Source organism: Rhinatrema bivittatum, chromosome 7 (assembly GCF_901001135.1).
Source record: "Rhinatrema bivittatum chromosome 7, aRhiBiv1.1, whole genome shotgun sequence".
NCBI classification, from domain to species: Eukaryota; Metazoa; Chordata; class Amphibia; order Gymnophiona; family Rhinatrematidae; genus Rhinatrema; species Rhinatrema bivittatum.
In genome coordinates, this window is record NC_042621.1 from 36,562,601 (window position 1) to 36,584,936 (window position 22,336).

The following is a 22,336-nucleotide window of genomic DNA, read 5'->3' on the forward strand; positions in this document are numbered from 1 at the left end:
CCTTCCCCCATTGGACCTTTAAGCGGCTGAACGGGATGCGTGCTTTTTTTCCATGCCAAATATAGACCCTCACCGTTCTCCAGGCACAACAAATCTCAACGTTTTAGCATCAAAGTAAATTCTGGAAGATGTCAAGCCACTGAGAGAGCAGCACCATTTTAAACAGGTTAATTCGGCCTCCCAGCAACAGAGGGAGGGGTTGCCAGGTGTGTAGTTGGGCTTGCGAGTCTACTAGCAATCAGGTTATATTTAAAGAGTAGAGTTGGGACAGTTGGGTAGATAGCCAGACTTCTAGGTATTTAAGCTTTCCCTGTGCCCACATCAAAGGGGAAGGATCTTCCCAGATCTCTCTCACTGGAGGGGAGGGGGGAATGCTAAAACTTATGACTTGTCAGTGTTAAGTTTGAGGTCAGAGAAGAAGGCAAACTCCTGAAATACCTGCAGTAGGGGTGAGAGAGATGTCAGAGGTTTTTTTTTTTTAGGAACACTAATATATCATCTGCAAATGAGGCATATTTAAATGTTTCCGATTGGAACCGCACTCCCCTCACCTCTCGGGTTGTCTGAATCATATGCAGGAGAGGCTCAAGTTGGAGAAGAAATAGTAAGGGAGATGGGGGCAGCCCTGCCTCAAGCCTCTCCTGATCTGGAAGGCCTCTGATTGCAAACCATTAGCCTCTATCACCGCGGTCAGGTGTTGGTACAGAAGGCGAATAGCAGTCATAAAGGGCCCCTCGAACCCCTTATAATGAAGAATATGGAATAGGTAATCCCATTCGACTGTCAAATGCTTTTTCGGCGTCGAAACTCACTGCTAGGAAAGGTTCCTCTGCTTGAACACAAAGGGCTATGGCTGTCAATACTTCCCTGATATTAGTTAAGGCATAACATTTCCTCACAAAACCGATCTGGCAAGGGTCAATTAAGGAAGGAAGTAGGGTTGCTAATCTATCAGCTAAAATTTTTGCCAGGAACTTTTGATCTTGATTTAACAGGGAGATGGGCCGGTATGAGGTGGGAAGTTGGTGATCTTTCCCCAGATTAGGTATGAGGGTGATATATGCCTATTTAGAATGTATGGGGAAGGAGCCATCAGCTATGAGGGCATTAAACGTTTGGGTGGGCGGAGAAACTATTAAATCTATCAGCGGCTTGTAGAATTCCGCTGTAAAGCCATCCGGACCAGGGGCTTTAAAGCGCTTTGCTTGCCTAATGATGTGCCGAACTTCCTCCTTGGAGACCGGTTGATTTAACCCATGCATTTGTGCCAGGGTTAATCGCAGCAGGCTGAGCGTGGAAAAGAAGCATTCACAGGCCACAGGGTCCCAGGATTCCGACTGGTAGAGGCTTGTGTAATGGTAAAGGCTTGTCCAATAATAATTTCGAAATGTTGTCAAAATGGTAGGGATGTCAGAAGTGATTTTGCCAGTTGGGGTTCGGATGGCAGCGATAAAGCGAGAACTTTTGTGTCCGAATCAGATTGGACAATAGCTTTCCAGATTTATTACTAAATTGAAATAGTTTATGTTGGTAATAGACTAGGCTTTTCTTTGCTCTTTGGTGTAGCAAGGAATTAATAGTGCCCTGCAAAGTTTGTTGTCACGGGTATTAGCATGGATCAGAGCAAGCTTCGCCTTTTGAAGTTGAGCACCAAGGGATAGTAACTGTTTGTCTAACATTTTCCTCCGTCTCACTGTGTATAAAATGTTGTGTCCCATCCCCCCGTCCCGCCCCCCCCCCCCCCTCCATAGAACTGCCTTCACTGTGTACCAAAAGAGGATTGGGTTTTCTAAATGATCTTGATTGAGTTGCATATTTCCACTTGCTTCTCTTTGTGTTACTGCTCTGCAAGCCAGGATTCAGGGCTTGGATTGAGCTTTCTCCTGTACCCAGCCCTCCATTGGACCCTCTCCTCCTCCTCCACCTCGTGGCTGGTAACCCCTCCCCCAGCTGGAAGACGGCCCTGCAACTAACGAATCCACCTTTAAATCTCTGTGCTGGATGTTATATATTGATGACATCACTGATGCGCGACAAAGAAAAGAGTCAACTATAAAAGTCAAACTAGGCTAGGCGCCACGCGCCGAGCGTCACGCGCCGAAGGAGCGCGACAAAGGGGCCTGCCCCTTTGAGCGCCCCTTCGAGCAGCCCTTTCGGACAGTCCAGAAGGTCTTCGTGGATTCTCCCCTTATTATCGGACATTTACAAGCGAACTGTCCAAAACCTCCTGCACCACTTTGAACAAGGCAGTAAGTTGCAACACACGTTATACCTCAGACCTTATAGTACTGTAGTATCCGGCCTAACCCCCGGTAGCTCTTCATTGTAGCTTAGTACCATTGCTCTCTAAACTGCTCTGCTCTATACTCATTGAAATGTGATACACGCTGCCGTCACAGTATAAGCTGCTGTATACTTTGTCTAATATTTTTATGCATATTTTTAGCATTATTGTTTATCCTTTCAGCATTATCTCCATCATACGTGGGCTCCTCACACATAACTTGTTTTGCTGTCCAGCCCGTGTCCAGCATAACATTACAGTACAACCATGCCTCCATTAATTGCTGACTGCCCCTTATCTTATCAGTATAGGACAATCACAGGTTAAAGCACATTATGCTCTAACCTAAATTCCTTTTGTATTATGTTATAATTCCTCCTGCCTTTCTTTCTTCCAGCTTTAAGCTTCCCAAGTTTTTACTCCTTGTTAAATGTAACTTTGCCTTATTCTCCTCTCTTGTTAATTACTATTTTATTTATTGCTTCAGTTATACCCTTGTTCTATGTAAACCGATCCGATATGGTTATTACTATGAAGGTCGGTATAAAAAAGTGTTAAATAAATAAAATAATAAATAAAATAGTCCCCACCCAAATATTCTCTCTCCATCATCACTCCAGAACACACACCACAAGTCCACTCACAACAAAAGGAGACTCATCCCAATACACACCCTCACACGCACTCAAGCCATCAGTCTCTCACTCATCTCAATCATTTTGTTCAACGCACCATCACTCCCGAAGAAAACCCATATCCTACATGACTTTCTTACGGATTCTAAACCAGAAATATGCGCTGTCACTGAAACCTGGTTCAAACAACATGACACCCCTCTCATCAACCAACTACCCCTAGATAACTACGATGTTTTCTCAATACCTCGGAAAAAGAAGAGAGGAAGCGGTATACTTCTGGCTGTTAAAAAAGACCTACAACTCTTGACCCAGAAATGTGATATCCCAAACCAGTACGAAATTGGCTTTTTCAAATCTAAGTCACTCCAACTGTGTCTCATTTATACTCCCCCAGGTCTGCTAGAAAAGGATTCATCCCCCCTTATTGAATTCTTTGAAAACTCCCTATCTCCTAACATACCCACGATTCTCCTAGGAGACTAACTTACATGTGGATACAACACCGCAATCCCCCGCATGTGAAGCTTTCCTTTCCTCCCTTGAAGCTATGGGTTTCCAACAAATTGTGAACTCTCCCACACACAAAGCTGGCCATACCCTAGATCTTATTTTTATCAACTCCTCCATTAACATAAGCAATCCCCCCTCATGCATTGCAGTACCCTGGTCTGACCACTCCCTGATTCAGACTAAACTCACCCTTCCTCAATGTTCCCCCATCTTGCCCTGTCAGCCCATATCTTTCAAATATCGCCAAACCTGTTCTGTAGATACCATTACGCAAGCTTGCTCTGATATAGATAATCAAATTGACCTCTCGTCCACCGATAACGCCTTCTCCTCCTGGGTCAATCTTACACATAGCATTGCCAATAAACATTGCCCACTAATAACGAAAAATGTCAACCCCAACCGTAGAAATAGAAAACCCTGGTACACACCTGACCTAAGAACCCTCAAAATTCAGCTTAGAGCTACTGAAAGGTCCTGGCGTAAACACCAATCCCCTGCAACTAAAACTGTCTATTACCAACGTATGCACGAATATAGAAATTCCATCCTTCAAACTAAACGTGAATACTACGCCAAAAAAATACATGGCCTCCAACATAACCCTAAGGCCCTCTTCTCCTTGGTTGCTGACCTTACCTCTCCCTCTCTCACACAACAACCAGCTATTTTCTCAAAAAATCGTTGCAATGACTTAGCACATTTCTTTGAAAACAAAGTCGCCTCCATCACAGCACAGTTCTCTCATAATAAGTTCAACTTCTCTATGCCTACTTTAAACTCTGCAGTCTCCCTCTCCTCGTTTGACGCCTCTTCCTCCTTGGAAGTAGAGAACATCCTAAAAAAAATGAAACCCTCATCCCATCCCTCCGAAACTATCCCTTCTAAACTCCTTCTATCCATACCTAAAGTGATCGCCAAACCACTATCGAACATTCTTAACTGCTCCCTCGAGCATGGCATTGTTCCCAACTTTCTCAAGCAAGCAGTAGTGAAACCGCTACTTTAAAAACCCAATCTTGACCCCGCCACGTTGTCCAATTTCAGACCTGTTTCCAACTTACCCCTCCTAGCCAAAGTCCTTGAAAAATTAGTGAATGCTCGCCTGTCCGAACACCTTGAACAAAACAATATCCTCCCTTCCACCAAACATGGTTTCAGGAAGCATTTAAGTACTGAAACATTATTGCTCTCCCTATACGACACACTCATTAGAGGAACAGACGCAGGTTCCTCCTATCTGATTGCCATGCTCGACATCTCTGCTGCGTTCGACACAGTTAATCATGATACCCTCCTCAACATCCTCAGGAGTATTGGAATCACTGGCAATGCTCTGGCCTGGATACAATCGTACCTCCAGAATCGCTCTTACACTGTCTTAGTGGATAACAACGAATCTGACCCTATCAGTCTCCCACAAGGTGTGCCCCAAGGTTCTTCTCTATCCTCTACCCTTTTTAATATCTACATGTTACCCCTCACCACCCTTCTCACCAAACTCCACATCAAGCATTTCATGTATGCTGACGATGTGCAAATCATCTTCCCCTTCTCTGACTCCCTCCAAACTGCTTTACGAAATTGGGAATCCTGTCTCTCCTCCATCAACCAGCTTCTCACTGATATGCACCTTGCACTAAATCCCAACAAAACCGAACTAAAAATCATCTCCAATAAGCAACCGCTCCCTACCATCCCCCCAACATACTCATCCACTATTTTCCCCACGCACATTCGCAATTTAGGCGTCCTTATTGATAATCAGCTCACTTTTAAACCATTCATCAAATCTATCATAAAGGAATGCTATTTTAAGCTGCAAACGATAAAAAAACTCAGACCCCTGCTACATTACTCGGATTTCCGTACAGTGCTCCAGTCTATTATATTGTCTAAAATGGACTACTGTAATGCTCTACTCCTTGGCATCCCCACAACACACATCAAACCATTACAGCTATTACAAAACGCCGCCGCTCGTATTCTGACTAATGCTAAAAAAAGAGACCATATTACCCCCACCCTTATCGAACTACACTGGCTCCCAATACGCTCAAGAATTCTTTATAAAGTGCTCTCCCTCATCCACAAAAGTATGTTAAACTCCAACCTCAATTGGATCAACCCCCCCCCCCTCCTCCCACGTACCTCTAACAGACCCACTCGCCCTGCCCTTCAAGGAACCCTACGTACCACCCAACCTATCAAATCTTTCAAACTCTCCTCCACCATAAGCAGAGCCTTCTCTCTCGCCGGCCCCACTGTATGGAACTCCTTGCCCCATGACATACGCATGGAGACTTTCACGCCCAAATTCAAGAAAAAATTGAAAACCTGGCTTTTCCAGCAAGCCTACCCCTTGACACCGCCCAATTCATTAAACCCCTCTCTAATTGATTCAACGAACTATGATTAAGTATGTGCTACGACTAAGAATGCCTTTTGACCACCAATGTATGCCTTGTGCTCTTATGACTACTGATGCCATGTATATATGTATATAGTTTTATATATGTTTATATTTACAGTTTTCAATATTTATTGATCAATTAATTTGCATCGCCTAATCCCCCTGTTATTCTATACTATTATTTCGGTTTTATGTAAGGGCGCCGCCCAAAAGTTTTTGTTCTTTGTGAACCGATACGATGTGCGAACGGATATTGGTATATAAGAGACCTTAAATAAATAAATATAATCTTTCCACTTTTCATGGAGATATTCCACAAACTGGGTGTTATCAGCCAAATACGGAAATTTCCAAAAAAAGACCTGTGGAACTGTGTGAGGACCTGTTAGTGTTATCCACACTGGGGCATGGTCTGAGATTACCATATTGTCAATGTGGGCCTCTTGCAATTTAGGGAAGGCGTGATCACTGATAAGGATATAATCTAATCTGGATTGGGTGGGATGGGCCAGCGAAACATGGGTGAAATCTTTTTCCAGGGAATGCAATGTCTGCCAGGCATCCACTAACTGCAGTGATCTTTCAAGAAAACAAAGCCCATTGCTAGAGTGGGGGGCAGCTTTGTGGATTGTATATCTATCCAACTGTGGGTCCCGTACAGAATTAAAATCCCCGCCTACTACAAGCACATGTTCTGTGTAGAGAAGTAAATGTCTATAAATTTCTCAGAAAAAGTCTAGACTGGGGTTATTAGAAGCATATAAATTACAAAGAACGTATGTGCTTTGCTGGAATTCAGTATCTACCTCAGGGATCTTTTATTTCGGTATGAACCTTAATGGGGATGTTTCCCAATTAATATTGCAACCCCTGCTGATCAGGTCGTGGTGGAAGCAAAATGAACAGCACCCACCCAGCTTTTATGCAGCTTTGTATGTTCCAGGTCATTCAAATGTGTTTCTTCTAAGAAAATTAAATCCGCCGACTTTCTCCGCAGATCTACTATAATTTTAGAATGTTTAACGGGAGAATTAATGCCACATACATTCCAGGAGAAAACTTTACTGTTATTTCTAGCCATCCGGGAGGGTGTTAGCCTGTTCTATTAAAGAGTGCAAGATTTTTTGCATAATGGAGACCCTCCCAGCTAAGGCCTCCATTTTCGGACTCTCTGCCCATAGCCAAAGTGAGGGATTGACAGCGTGCCCTCGGACCCATGCTATCCAATCTAAAAAAAATAACTGGTGGATTCCCCCCTGCACCGTTAAAATAAGAACAAAAATTGAATTCCTGAGAGGTAGTGACAGAAAATGAATAAACTAATTTGAATAAAAGATGAGGTCTATTTTCAGCCTTATTCACGAGTTTACTAAAAATAGTCTCTCTTGGATTTCTTAATTTCTCCTTGATAAAATGAGATGAGGATCTTTCAATTTATATTCAACAGGTTGTTTTACATTTGCACCATTTCCCTTCCAACTGGTGGAGTTGACAATCAATTTGAGACCAGAATGAAGCCAGCCTGGGTCACCACTAGTACTGTAAAGCAATTCTCAACCTTTTTCCAGTCAGAATGCCCCTGACAGATGGTTCTCACATGCGTGACACACTGAACACATGATCATCATGGGGCTAAATATAAACATACTCTGCATCTATTGGAACCTGTTCCCCCCCCTCCCCCCTCCCCCAAACACTGGGTACAGATGAGATTTCCCCATACAACTCACCATATAAAAATATATTCTGATTCTGGTACTATCTTAGAACCAGAAACACAAACTCCTTTACTACTAGGTGCATTGTAAAATATAAAACCTGAAAACAAAACCCAGCATATGTGTAGCATACCTGCCATACCATAGCAATACTAACTCCAAGAACTCAGACAGCAATACCCCTACCTTTGATAAGGCAACAGTGCACCATCAGTGCATGTCCTATTGAGAATGAGAAAATGCAACAAATAAGATGGATACAAATCCTTACCTACTAGTATAATACCTCATTCACTCACACATACAGTTTCGACCTTCACCAAATACAGAATAAAAGACCACAAATTACAAATGAGGAGACAAAAACTGGAATAGAAACCTCAAAAAGCCATTCTGCATGCAGTGAAAACGAGAACAAGAAACAGAAATACATTTCCTCCTATTCAAAGCAAAGTAGAAAGAGAAATGCACATTCCTCAAACTGATAATATTATGGCTCTTGCACCCCTTGTCACTCTCCCTCCATGTCTCCATCATCCTTCACTTCTCCTTATTACTCCCTTTCAATCATCCGCTCACACATCCCTGCCCAGCATTCCTGAACCCCCACATCCTCTTTCCTGTACTCCCTCTCTCCCCTGCTTGACTCTCCCTAATCCCCTCCCTGCCCAGTTACCCCGACCTCCTATTTCTCATCCCTTTCTGCTCAGCAGCCCCCACACTCCCTCTCCCTTCCACCTCTATATGCCCAGAATTTCCAACCCCCTTTTTCCTCACCCTCCACAAAGTGAAGAGATCAGCAGCATCACTCCCAGTCTCAGCAGGGGAAGAAAGTTTGTGTCCCATCGGGGCCCAGAACAGCAGGAGTTGGCAATGTCTCACTCTGATCTGGGAGAAGGTAGAAACAGCCTCCCTCTGGGTCAGAGAGAGGAGAAGGAAGTGAGAGTAGCCTCTCATCAGGCCCAATGTAAGAAGTCAACCAACTCCCACTCGGGCTGATAAGGAGGCAGACATCTGCTGGCCCTGCAACACACCAGTGTGTCCCGACACACCTGTTGAGAACCACTCCTGTAGAGCGATAGAAAGAGGGAAAAAATCTGGTCATAGACATTGCAGAGAGTTATTCCCAAGAATATGTTTCATCTTCTAAAGAAGAATCATGAAAATAAGGAGGAACATGTGATAGATCAGATGGAGGTGGTGGCCTAACTAAAAAGTTTCTTTTACTAGCTAGGGGAGTTAAGGCAGAAGGCACGCCATAGAAAACAATCAAAACTGATCAATCAAATAAAGGAGTTACATAAAACTTTTTTTTTTTAATTTTTTTTAAGAGATCTTAATAGAAACAGAGAAAAAAAATTAGATCAGTGATATGACTAGTTCTATGAGTTGGTTAATCAAGTGATAGGTCTGCCATTGCTGCAAAATATTTAGATTCCAGAGGTCTATCAGATTCATCAGCATGTAGATTGAAGTCTCCTAATACTAAAAGTTTAGAACTATTTAGAAAGCAGTCATTAATAGAATTAATTTTAAGACTAGATTAGTAACAGGAGAAGGAAAGTAAATATGAATCCCTAAAGACTAGAGAATGGAAATGAAGAAATGAGTGCATGGGGGTAACTTGCTGGTGTGGTGGTTTCTACCCTAAACCAATAAGCCTTCGATGCAACTCATTATTGCTCTCTGCTTTAACAGCAGGGGGAAAAGAGGAAAAGGGGAATTAGACTGAGACAGCAAACAAGAACATTTCATTTTGTGGTCAGGGAAAACAAATAAGTATAGGGGTAACTTGCTGATACAGCTGTACTACCCTTAACCAATGATGCAACTCCAACATTGATCTCTGCTTCAATGGCAGGAGGTAACGAGGAATTGTACTCAAACAGAAACCAAAGGCCCCGACTTTGATGGTCTGGGAACTGGTAAGTGCTGAACCTACCATAAGCTTGCTGGGCAGACTGGATGGACTGCTGGTCCTTTTCTGCCATTGTTTCTATGTTTCTATATAAGAAGCAAGCAGTTGAAGTGTTAAGCTTTATTAAATTGAAAAAGTAATCCTTCAATTTTTGATGTGGAAGGAAAAGAAAGAACTTTCAACTGAAGTGACTGATGAAAGATAATTGCCAAGCCACCTTTTTTTTTTTGGTAGCAGGATTGATTTTTTTTTTTAATTTTTTTTTTTTTTAAAGAAAGGAGAAATCGGGGGGGGGGGGGGGGGGGGGGGAGCTAGCCTGCTGTCTCTGTGATAAATAGGATATCCAAATCATGTAAGTGTTGCTAGGTGAAAAGTATTTAAATGAAGCGATGGATATTTTTCTCTTTTAAAATCCAATTTTAAAATCTATCTATAATAAAGAGGAAAAGTTGCCACACACCTGCATCAGCACAATGCAAATTGCCGGTATGGAAATTGAGCTCCACCCCTCTCCCTTTACTCTTCAGTTCTGCCCCTCTCTTCTTTGTATTACCCAATTCACTGTCTACCACCACATGTAGAAATTGAGTTCTACCCCTCTATCTGGCTATACTGTCCGCTCTGCTGCCCTCTCTAAGTTGTCTTCTCTACCTCCACCAGGTATACCCAAGCTCAGCCTGCACTCTCTACCACAGTGGTTCTCAACCTTTTTTCGGTCGGGACACACCTGATAGATAGTTGTCACATGCGTGACACACTGAACACATGATCGTCACAGGGCTAAATGTAAACATATACTTTGTATCTACGGGATCCACCCTGACCCCCCCAGAACTAGGCCATTCCCCTTTCAATTTACCATGCAAAAAAGATTTCTGGTGTCATCTCAGTAACAGCAACATAAACACTCTCTCCTACCAGGTGCAATAGCCCTCCTTATGAAAAAACAATAATTTACCACCAATACATGTCCTATTGAGAAAACACAACAAATAATATTGATACAAATGCCTACATGCTAGTAAAATACTTCACATCGGTCACACACATAGAATCGACCTTCACCAAGTACAGAAAGACCGCAAATTACAAATATGGAGACAAACTGGAATGGAGATCCAAAAAAGCCACTCTGCATGCAGTGCAAAACTGAAGAAATGGAAACAGAAATATAGCACCTAATAGACTCCCAGGTTCTGCAATAATGTGCACAAACTAATGCGCAAAAAGTTACACCTGCATTATGGAACTCATTCAAACAGTAACAATCCTATCTATGAAAAGACAACATTACAAATATTTAACCAGGCCCTAAACACCAATACACCTCCTATGAGGAAAACCAGAACAAGCCAAGCTGTTAGAGATCCCTACACAGAAACTACAAGCTTGCAGAATACCTTTACCTGGGTCACACACACAGAACACAGATAGACCATCACCAAATATAGAATAAAGTGACCATCAAGTTAATGATTTTGTTTTCCCATTGTTGCACTGCATACACTCAGTCTGGCTTCTTGCTGTTTCCAATTCAGTTTTTGTCTCCACATTTCTATTTATACATTTCTCAAGTAATATAAAATAATAATTCTAAAACTAGAATAATAAATATAAAACAGCTGATAAATAGAATAATATCTGATCATTAAAAACTTACAAAATTATTTTAAAAATTCCCTAAACACCAATAAAATATTTCAAACAGCAGACAAATCACATAATACCCAATAATTAAAATGGCAGTCAATCAAGAAAGATAAACTTAAAAATCCACCTTTACTTACCCTCACTGGCAACTCTCCTACTCCTTTCCCTTGTAGGCCTTAGCACACACCAGAAGCAGCAATGGCTGGTGAAGCTCTGTTCTGACGTTCCTCTTCCTTAAGGTCCATGACTTGTCTGTCTCACACACACATACACACTTTGTCACACACACACCAGTCACCTCCCTAACCAATCTTTCTCTCTCACACACACACACACCAGTCACACCCCTGACTGATCTCATTCACTCATATACACCAGTCACCTACCTTACCAATCTCTCTCTCACACACACACCAGTCACCTCCCTGAGCAGACTCTTGCTTTCACACATTTTTTTTTTCTTACACACACAGTGTCAATCACACACATTCTCTCACATACTTACACACATGCAGGCACTCTCTGTCTCTCTCACTCACCCCCACCCCACATGGCAGCTATTGCACAAGGCAGCTGGTATTCTGCTATTAAAGCAGTTGTGACAAGTTGAGAACTGCAGCAGGGGTGACTCCTCCGGCCCCGCAGCGGTAAGAAGGCAGCACTCAGCTGTTTGTCTGTGCTGTGATCATCGCAGCACAGAGTAGTCAGCTGAGAATGTGGCCGCAGGGATTTCCTGCCATGCGGCTATTTGGGAAATCCGTCGAGTAGCCATGATGTGCAAGGGCTGCGGGAGTCAGTGACCGTCTCTCTATGTGGGCCATTGTTGGTTGCACGGGTGAGTGACTGGCCAAGAGCAGGAAGGCCGCGATTCTTGCTACAGGAGCCAGGGGAAGTTCACGTGGTACGGAGGGTGCAGGGAGGAGGGGCTGAGAATAGCGGCTGTAGGCTGTGGATGTGCAGAGCCTCGGGAAGCCAATGACAGGCTCCCCACGGTATGAAGAGGCTGCGTTTTGATCGGCAGGAGCCAGTTGATCGCAGCCTGAAGAGAGGCAGGAAGTGTTCCCGAGGGGAAGGGCTGGAGCGGCCATGAGTCTCTGAGCCTAGTGCTACTACGATGAGGGAGGAGAACTGCAGAAAGCATTGGGGGGGCTTACGATTTAGGCCCTAAACCTGCTGACATCAGCGGGACCATATATATAAAAAAAAAAAGTTAAACGCCGCAGACCCGAGGCAGCTAATCGACGGATTTCTCAATCAGCTGCGCGGCAGGAAATTGCCACGACCACATTCTCAGCTGACTGTACTGCGTCGCGATGATCGCAGCACAGACAAACAGCTGATTGCTACCTTTTACCGTGGGGGGGGGGGGGGAGAGACTTGGGACATTAATTTGACAGCGGCAGCATGGCTCTTTCTTCTTCCCGCGTGCCTGGTAAATATCATTTCCTCTTCCGAGCCGCAGGGGCGGGACAAAGAAAAGGCCATGCTGCTGCTGTTGGCTTCCACAAACACTGCTGCCGTTCCACTCTGAGCTTGAAAGTGCCGATAGCACGGGCAGGAACAGCAGCAGTGTTCGTTGAAGAACTGTGCGCGTCTCTCCGGGGTGAGTAGAGGGAGGGAAGAGCAGGAGGACAGGAAGTGCGTGACACACCTGCCGGTGCTTGGCGACACACTGGTGTGCCGCGACACACCGGTTGAGAACCGCTGCTCTACCACACATCTCAGTTATGCACTTCCTACACTTTACAGTATTTCTTTGTCCTTGGATGAGCTTTTCCTACTAGTATTTTATAATACATTTGAATTTAGACAGGTTTGTGTCATAATTATTTTTTTTTTAAAGTTAGACAACCATCAATTATAGCCATTAAGAGACCACTGCCTTGTGCATGTCAAAATATTTTTCCAATCAGTAAATGACCATTATCTTTAAATTTCTAATCGATGTTTTATGAAAATAATCACATTTTCAGAAAAAGATCAATCTATGACAAATCAGAAATATATAAATTTGATGATGAACATGGATAAAGAGAATAATGAGTTTGCTTATCATAAATAGGGTTCTCCATAGACAGTAGGGCTAGATTAGCCATGACACATAGGTGACACTATCTGATGGTGCCAAATGTACTCCTGGGAGAATTCTGCGCAAAAAAATGTAAAATTCTGCGCACAAAACTGAAAATTCTGCAAACTTTATATTGGTCAAAATAACACAATTTACATGACACAGTCTTAAGTAATTACATTTTAAATTATTACAGAAAAAAGTTATTATATTTTGAGCAGAATTTCCCTAGAAATTCACTATAAGAGTGTCCCTTCCACATACACACATCCTCATACAGGCTCCCTCACTCACACACATCCCCTCATACAGGACCCTTTCTCTTGCATACATCCCACACAAGCTCCCTTTCTCTTTCACACATACATCCTCACACAGGCTGTGTCTCTCTCTCACGCAGCCCTTCACACAGGCTCTGTCTCACACATACACAATCCCTTCACACAGACTAGCACCCTCACATACACATAATCCCTTTTTCATACACATGAGCTCCCAATCTCTCTCTCTCACACACACTCCTTCACAATCTCCTCATATAGGCTCCCTCTCTCTGAAACCCACACAAGCATCCCCCCCACCCACCCTCTCTTACATCTCATGCTCTCACACCCTCCCCTCATATAGGCTCCCTCTCTGAAACCCGCACTGAAGCATCCCCTCCACTCCCCCTCTTACCAACCAAGCTGTCTCTCACCCTCCCCTTCAACCTCTCTCCTCTCTCACACATTCTCTCTCACCGGCACCCCCCCCCCCATATAGGCTCCCTCTCTCTGAAACCCACACTCAAGCATCCCCCCCACCCACCCTCTCTTACCTCCCATGCTCTCACACCCTCCTGCTCTCTCTCACCCCCCCCTTACCAACCATGCTCTCTGTCACCCTCCCCTCACACACATTCTCTCTCACCAGCATGCAACGGGACGCGCTCCATTCGCAGCGAAGATGAAGGCCCAGCGCGCTGTTCGCGGCAAAAAGGGAAGGCCCCCGTGTGCTGCGAACGGCGCGCTGGGCCTTCATCTTCACCGCAAACGGAGCGCGGCACGCGGGGGCCTTCCCTTTTCACCGCGAACGGCACACCAGGCCTTCATCTTCGCCGTGAACGGAGCGTGTGCCGTGGGACGTGCTCCATTCATGGCATGCCGGGGTCGTCTCTGCTATTTTCTGCGCAGAATTTGGCAATTCTCATTTTGATATATCAGAATACATCACAAGGAAACCTTAGATAGAATTTGGCTCCTCTTGAAACCACTTTATTCTTCATTGGAAGAAAAGCTTTTTTTTCCTGCATTCTCTTTATGTCTGGGAAGACTCTAATTTGGTATCCATAAAAAGACAGACTACTTCCGAAAGGATAACCTCAATATATTGTCTCTATCTGACAATTGCAAAATGATAAATATATTTTCACTGAGTTAGAGCAACTACGAGTATATCTGGACTCACACTCCCAATAGGATCCAAGTGGTATTGGTTAAAATTAAAACTGCATAGCACAGTGTTTGCAGCGATATTTAAATATTATTGATATTTTGCCTTTTGAAACCGCTATGTATTTGGTTCTCCCACTTTACTTATAATTTAGGAAAAAAATGTCATATATATTTCTTTATGTAATGAATAAAAGATGTAATATTTCAGTTTTATTTTTCTTTTTTTTTTTAATGCATTGGATTTTTCAAAGTATTAAAATGGAAACTTTAATAAATAAAAAATTTAAAAAAAAAAAAGAATTTGGCAATTCTGTGCAGGGGGGGGGGGGGGGGAATTCTGTGCAAATTCTGCTTTCTGCAGTAGCACAGAATTCCCCCAGGAGTACAAATGGACCCACCCCTCTAGGTCAGTAGAGCTTTTACTACTGAGCAGGCATAAGAGTTCCTATACACATGCTGCCACATGTCAATTGAAGAGCTTAGCTTTAGCAAGGTTGTCAACTTTCCAGGAAAACAGGCAGATATTAAACATAGCTAATTAATCTTGCTGTTTACAGAGAACCTCGTTTATGGTAAACAAACTTTTCTGTCTACAAGCAGGGCTGAATTAGCCATAATACATGGGGAGTCCTAAGTTGACAGTTGTGTAGCAGAGCACTTACTGAATAAAGAAACCCTGCTAACCTGTGGAGTGTGGACTACTAGGTGAACAGGCTGCGCAAAACTGCTTGTCAAAATTTACTGACTTCTGGCTACTGTCCAGCTACTGTCCAGATAGTAAAGGGACATGAAGTGAAGACAGCTCTTAGGAATACAAATGAAAAATAATTCATGGCTCAGACTTGATAAGTCTTAACAGAGTCTAATCAGGTGGTCAGCCAGCACACAGCAATGCACAGTACAAACTTTTGGCAAGCTGGACAAGGAACGGTTAACAACTGTTACTCCCAGACTGTTGGGATTGTAGGATACAGCTGAGAAGCCTCACAATGTAGTTGATTTCTCCTTTTGTAATGAGCCATGGATCTCTCACAGTCTAGCAGATGAAAGGCCTTCTCTCTTCTAGGACATGGTCCAATTCCAGTGAGAAAAAAAAAAGACCGCCACAGGAGAAATTCAGGATGGATGTGGTGCACCTCCCTGTTGTGAAACAGCAATCGCTGATGCTTCTATCCAAAGAGATAGAGACTAGAAACACTATCTTCCAGATAAGAGAATTCAAGGAGGCCAACTCCAACAGCATGACATTGAGATCCCATGACTCAGATGGTTTCAAAATCCGAGACTTTACATGCCAAAACCCCTCCATAAATTTTGATTCCCAAGAATGCAAGGAGATTTTTTTTTTCCTTTACTTGGAAAAGATAAGCCGCAATGACACTAAGATGCACTCTCACTGATAACGCATTAAGACCAGATGACTATAAGGGAAATAAGTACTGATGCAGATCCTTCGGCGAACAGGCAAACTCCTCTGAACTCAATCTGAACTCCTCTGGCTCAGCTGCCAAGATCACCCTTAAAATCATAGGTGCATCCTTGTATCCTAAAGAATCCTATGAAGCCTAGGAGTTCGACTGAACTAAAACCTTATGATGAAAACTCACATCGTTAAGGTGGATAAGGTCTTACATGTATCTGCACCAGATCCGCTAACGCTGCAATTTTCTTGAAAAAATGCAATCTGGCTATGGTAATCCATGTGTTAAATCACCAACCAAATTAACTATAGCAATCCTCTATCAATAACATTTCACAATACGGAACAGTAGTGCCGCTAGACTTTTGGTAAGTGCCAAAGCAACCAACCACATCAACCTATTCTACATCAACTGCACTGGCTCCCAATTAGAAGCACAATAAAATTCATAAAATCTCTTTGCTTTGTCTTCAAATGCTGGAATAAACAGGCCCCTGCATACCTCTCCCAACTCCTCACCTTGTACACACACACCCTCAAGAGAACTCTAATCTTCTCAAATGGCTCTTTCTTTCTCTGGCATCTTTCTAAATTATCCTGCAGTAGTAGCTTAGTGGTTAGAGCAGTGGGCTATGAACCAGGGAGACCAGAGGTCAAATTTCACTGCTGCTCCTTGTGACCCTTTCAAGTCAATTTATCCTCCATTGCCTCAAGTACAAACTTGGGGGTAGATTTTAAAAAAGTGCACCTTCGCGTACTTTTGTTGGCGCACCAGGCGCAAACAAAAGTATGCTGGATTTTAGTAGATACGCGCGTAGCCGCGCGTATCTGCTAAAATCCAGGATCGGCGTGCGCAAGGCTGCCGATTTTGTGCAGCCGGCGCGCGCCAAGCCGCGCAGCCTGCCTCCATTCCCTCCAAGGCCGCTCCGAAATCGAAGCGGCCTCGGAGGGAACTCGCTTTCGCCCTCCCCTCACCTTCCTCTATCTAACCCACCCCCCGGCCCTATCTAAAAAAAAACCCCCTACCTTTGTCGGGGGATTTACGCCTCCCGGAGGGAGAAGTAAATCCCGCGCGCCAGCGGGCCGCTAGCGCGCCGAGACGCAACCTGGGGGCGGTTCCGGAGGGCACGGCCACACCCCCGGACCGCCCCGGGCCAAAACCACGCCCCCTGGGCCCGCCCCGAAACGCCGCGTCCCGCCCCCAAAACGCCACGCCGATCGGCCCCGCCCCGACACGCCCCCCTCGAAAAACCCCAGGACTTACGCGAGTCCCGGGGCTCTGCGCGCGCCGGCAGGCCTATGGAAAATAGGCGCGCCGGGCCCTGCTCACATAAATCCGGGTGGATTTACGCGAGCAGGGCTCTTAAAATCCGCCCCTTAGATTGTAAGCCCTCTGGGAACAGGGAAATACCAAAAAGCAGAATAAAAATATATATATATAAGACTGATATTTTGGCTGTTGAGCTCCAAAAATGTAGAACAAAAGTACCACTAATGCTATGCCTTGAGCCATACTACCTTTATATGAAAATGCCATGGCATGGATTTCAGCCAGGCCTTCTCCACAGAGAACCTCAATCTGACCTAACCACCTGAACTCCCAATTAGAGACCCTAAGTTATACTCAAATGGGTTCCCATTGCTGATTCCTAATAGAGATGTGAATCGAAACCGGTTCGGATTCCGGTTCCAATTCACATGTGGGTTTTTTTTCCCATCGGGCCGATCGCAGTTTTGTTTATCGGCTGCGCCCGAGCCGATAAACAAAAAACCCACCCAGACCCTTTAAAACTAATCCCTTTGCTCCCCCCCCCCAAAACATTTTACAGGTACCTGGTGGTCCAGGGAGCACTGGATGGCCGGCGCCATCTTTAAAAATGGCGCCGGCCATCCAGTGCTCCTACCATGTGACAGGGGCCGGCCAATGGCACGGATATCCTGTCACATGGTAAGGGCAAAGGGCCATCAGCACCATTTTGATTAGTGGCAGCCGACGGCCCGGGAGCGGGAGATCGCTCCCGGGACCCCCACTGGACCACCAGGTACCTGTAAAATGTTTTTGGGGTGGGGGGGGGGGGGGGTCGGGAGGGTGGAGGAAGCAGAGGGATTAGTTTTAAAGGGTCGGGGTGGGTTTAGGGGTTATTTTTGTGTGCCTTTTTCCCGCCCTCCCCCAAAACAATAAGAGAACCTCCACGATCAATATCGTGGGGTTTTCCTCTTGTTTCGGGGGAGCCCCTGATTTGACGATATTTTCAATCGTCCGAAGCCCGATTCACATCCCTAGTTCCTAATGCTACTCTAAATTGTAGATTCCGTGTGTAAGTTGCTCAAATGCATCTGTTGATTTAAAATGTAATCTGCCTTTTGGCCATTCTTGGAAAAAGGCAGAATATCAAAGGTCTATAAATAAAATAAACAACCAGACAGCCCACTTGCTGCCAGGATGAAAATATCTTTCATTTAAACCCATATAACCCTCCATTGTGGATATCACTGTGATAAGCTTCTCCTGTGGGAGGAAGGGAAGGGTTTTGCCCGAGTTGTGTCTAGCAGTGCTCCAATAAATTCCAATTGAGATGACAGGCTCAAATGAGGCCGAAGACTGTTTATGTTGAACTCTAGTAACCCCAACACCCAGATAGTCATGCTCATTGATTCTGCAGCACTGACTTGAGATGTGCTCTTGACCAGCTAATTATCCAGGTAGGGAAACACATGCACCCTTAATTTGCAAAGATGCGCCGCTGCCACCACTACCAGACATTTTGTGAACACACATAGCGCACCAGAACAAAGGGAAATATGTAATATTGGCGGTAATATTTTCCTACTACAAATCTGAGATATTTCTTGTGACCTGGAAATCTATATGAGTGTCGGCATCCTTTAAATCTAGAAGGCATAGCCCATCACCCATGAAAGAGATCTAGGCGTCATAGTGGATAACACATTGAAATCATCGGTTCAGTGTGCTGCGGCAGTCAAAAAAGCAAACAGAATGTTGGGAATTATTAGAAAGGGAATGGTGAATAAAACAGAAAATGTCATGATGCCTCTGTATCGCTCCTTGGTGAGACTGCACCTTGAATACTGTGTACAATTCTGGTCACCACATCTCAAAAAAGATATAGATGCAATGGAGAAGGTATAGAGAAGGGCGACCAAAATGATAAGGGGAATGACTAAAGAGGTTAGGACTTTTCAGCTTGGAGAAGAGACGGCTGAGGGGGGGATATGATAGAGGTGTTTAAAAACATGAGAGGTCTAGAAGGGGTTAATGTGAATCGGTTATTTACTCTTTCAGATAATAGAAAGTCTAGGGGGCACTCCTTGAAGTTAGCATGTGGCACATTTAAAACTAACTGGAGAAAATTCTTTTTCACTCAATGCACAATTAAACTCTGGAACTTGTTGCCAGAGGATGTGGTTAGTGCAGTTAGTGTAGCTGTGTTTAAAAAAGGATTGGATAAGTTCTTGGAGGAGAAGTCCATTACCTGCTATTAATTAAGATGACTTAGAAAATAGCTACTGCTATTACTAGCAACAGTAGCATGGAATAGACTTGTTTTTTGGGTACTTGCCAGGTTCTTGTGGCCTGGATCGGCCATTGTTGGAAACAGGATGCTAGGCTTGATGGACCCTTGGTCTGACCCAGTGTGGCATGTTCTTATGTTTTACCTCTGAAAGCAGCAAATATGAATCATAATCGCCAAAGAAAGATGCAGGCAATACTGACAGGCCCCAAAAGCACTGTCACAGCAAGAGAAAGACCTTTTGCCCAGATGAACTTTAAAACAGCACTGTCTCAGTGTAAAAACAAGAGACTTGCCCCTATACACTGAAGGATACTTCATCAAGATGTGCCTATTTAAATAAAAAGCAGACAGAGACAATACTGCAACTTAAGCTCATAAGCCAGGAGTCAATCTTCAGCCGCTGGCAGTCCAAGGCATCTTTTTCTCTTTTCTTCTGTCATGCCACTGGTGATCTTTGGCTACAGGTGGTATGGGATCTGACAGTAGACCTAAGGTCTCTTGCGATCTTTGGGAGCTGCTGTTGCCATACCTCCTTCAGGAAGCAGACTCCCTGTGCATTTACATGGTTTGCACAGAATCGCACCGGCCCTGCACGGAAGAGCAGATCTTCTCATCATGGGAGCGTTTTAGTCGATGTTACCAGAATGTCCCCACTGCTAACACATCAACAGAGACCAAGGGATTGAAATACAAACAATGCTGATTCTTCTTAGCCTTTACCTGATGCTTGTTATCAAAGCTCCATGATGCTGGAGCCAAAGAGACTGAACCAAGTGCTCTTTTCGGACAGGAGGAAACAGATGATGGTCTCTCCTTTTGGACCTAGCACTTGATGGGGGGGGGGGGGGGGGAGAGAATCAACGCCCTCCCAATGTCGATGCACCACCAGCAATCGATACAGCTCCTGGGTCCCTTGATGTCAACAATGTTGGACCAGATTTATAAATCCCAAAATCTTTTCTAGGAGGTCATAGTCACGCAAAAGGGACACTCCTGGACATCATGGTCAGCCCCCAGGCAAAGAACACATCTCATGAGAGTTCACGACAAACTCTCATATAGGGGACACTTGTCAAAGCTGCTGGCTTCTCTTTCAGGGTTATTAGATGGAAAATTAACATAGCAACATCAACTGGCTTGATGCTTGAAAGAAACGTGACCGGTGATGCTTTGATGCACTGATGCCATTGAACACATGGCCATCGACAAAGGAAAAAAACAAAAAACTTACAACCAAAACTATAAACAGATGAATAAAGGTAGAATAAAAAAAAAAAAAAGACTGGATCCCTCAGACTCCTTCAAGTTTTAGGAAGCCAACATTATCTTTGAGGGACACACTGTGGAAGGGACAGAAGGTAAAGACGACAAGCCTGAAGGTGTAGAGAGAATGAAAAGTGATTTAAGAAAGCTTGAAGAGTGGTTGAAGACTTGGTAGCTGGGATTCAGTGCCAAGAAGTGCAGAGTCATACACTTGGGGTGTGGCAAATCAAAAGAGCTGTATTTGATGGTGGGTGTAAAACTAAATGTTCACAGACTGGGAGATGGGGTGATCTGAAAGCGGCGAAGCACTGTGACAAGGTGATAGCTAAAGCCAGAAGAATGCTGGGCTGCATACAGAGAGGAATAACCAGGAGGATAAAGGAGGTGATAATGTCTTAGTACAGGTCCTTGGTGAGATCTCACCTGGAGTACTGTGTTAAGCTCTGGAGCCTGTATCTCAAAAAGGATGGACAGGACAGAGACAGTCCAGAGAAGGGTGACCAAAATGGTGTGGGGTCTGTATCAGAAGATTTATGATGAGAGGCTGAATCTGGAAGGAAGGAGGTGCAGGAGAGATATGATGCAGACCTTCAGATACCTGAATGGTTTTAATGAAGCATGTTCCTCAAACGTTTTCCCAGAGGAAAAAAAAACAGTAGAACTAGGGATCATGATATGAAACTTCAGGGGAATGACTCAGAACCAACGTGAGGAAATATTTCTTCATGGAAAGGGTGGTAGATGCCCAGAAAGCCCTTCCGGAAGAGGTGGTGAAGACAAGAACAGTAAATGAATCGAAAAAGGCATAGGATAAACAGTGTGTATCCCTGAAAGCTAGAGTTGTAAATTAAGAAACGGGTGCATGGGAGGTAACCAGCATGGAGCACCAGCTACCACCCCTAACAGAAGGCATGGGGAATTACTACCCTTAACCAATTAGCTTACATGATTTTTACACAACCGTAGCATTGCTCTCTGCTTCGATGGTGGAGGGAAAAAAGGGGAATTGGATTTAGATGACAACCAACACTGGGCCCTGACTTTTACGGTCCAGATATGCAGACATTAGGGGAAAAGCACAAGACTGCTTCTATGGCCAAGTCCAAAAGCAAACCACATTCAAGCAGCATTGTATAAATTATTAGGAAAGCTGCTCACCCTGTAAAAATGTTGCTAGTAGTAATTTTGTTATGGGTTTGACTGTTGCTTTGTTATGATTGTTAATATTACTACCCTTAACATAAGGCTTGGGGTAACCTGCACCGAGCAGCAGTTACTACCATTAGAAGCTTGCTGGCAGACTGGATGGACCAATAGGTCTTTTTTCTGCTGTCATTACTATGCTACTATATAAGAGGGACAAAGAATCACAACTGGTGGTTTCTGTGGAAAAGATGAGACTGAAGGGGGTCCCCGTGTGGACGCATGGTAGTATAGGATGCTGCACATGTCCAGCAGGGGCATGTTCAAGGTTTCTAAAAC

The 22,336-nt window shown here is 44.2% G+C and overlaps 1 protein-coding gene across 4 annotated transcripts in view; it reads right to left on the reverse strand.

The window, feature by feature from the left end:
* The window catches only part of AP1G1 (adaptor related protein complex 1 subunit gamma 1), a 305,811-nt gene that overhangs the window by 145,126 nt on the left and 138,349 nt on the right, over positions 1 to 22,336 (reverse strand). The window lies entirely within an intron of this gene.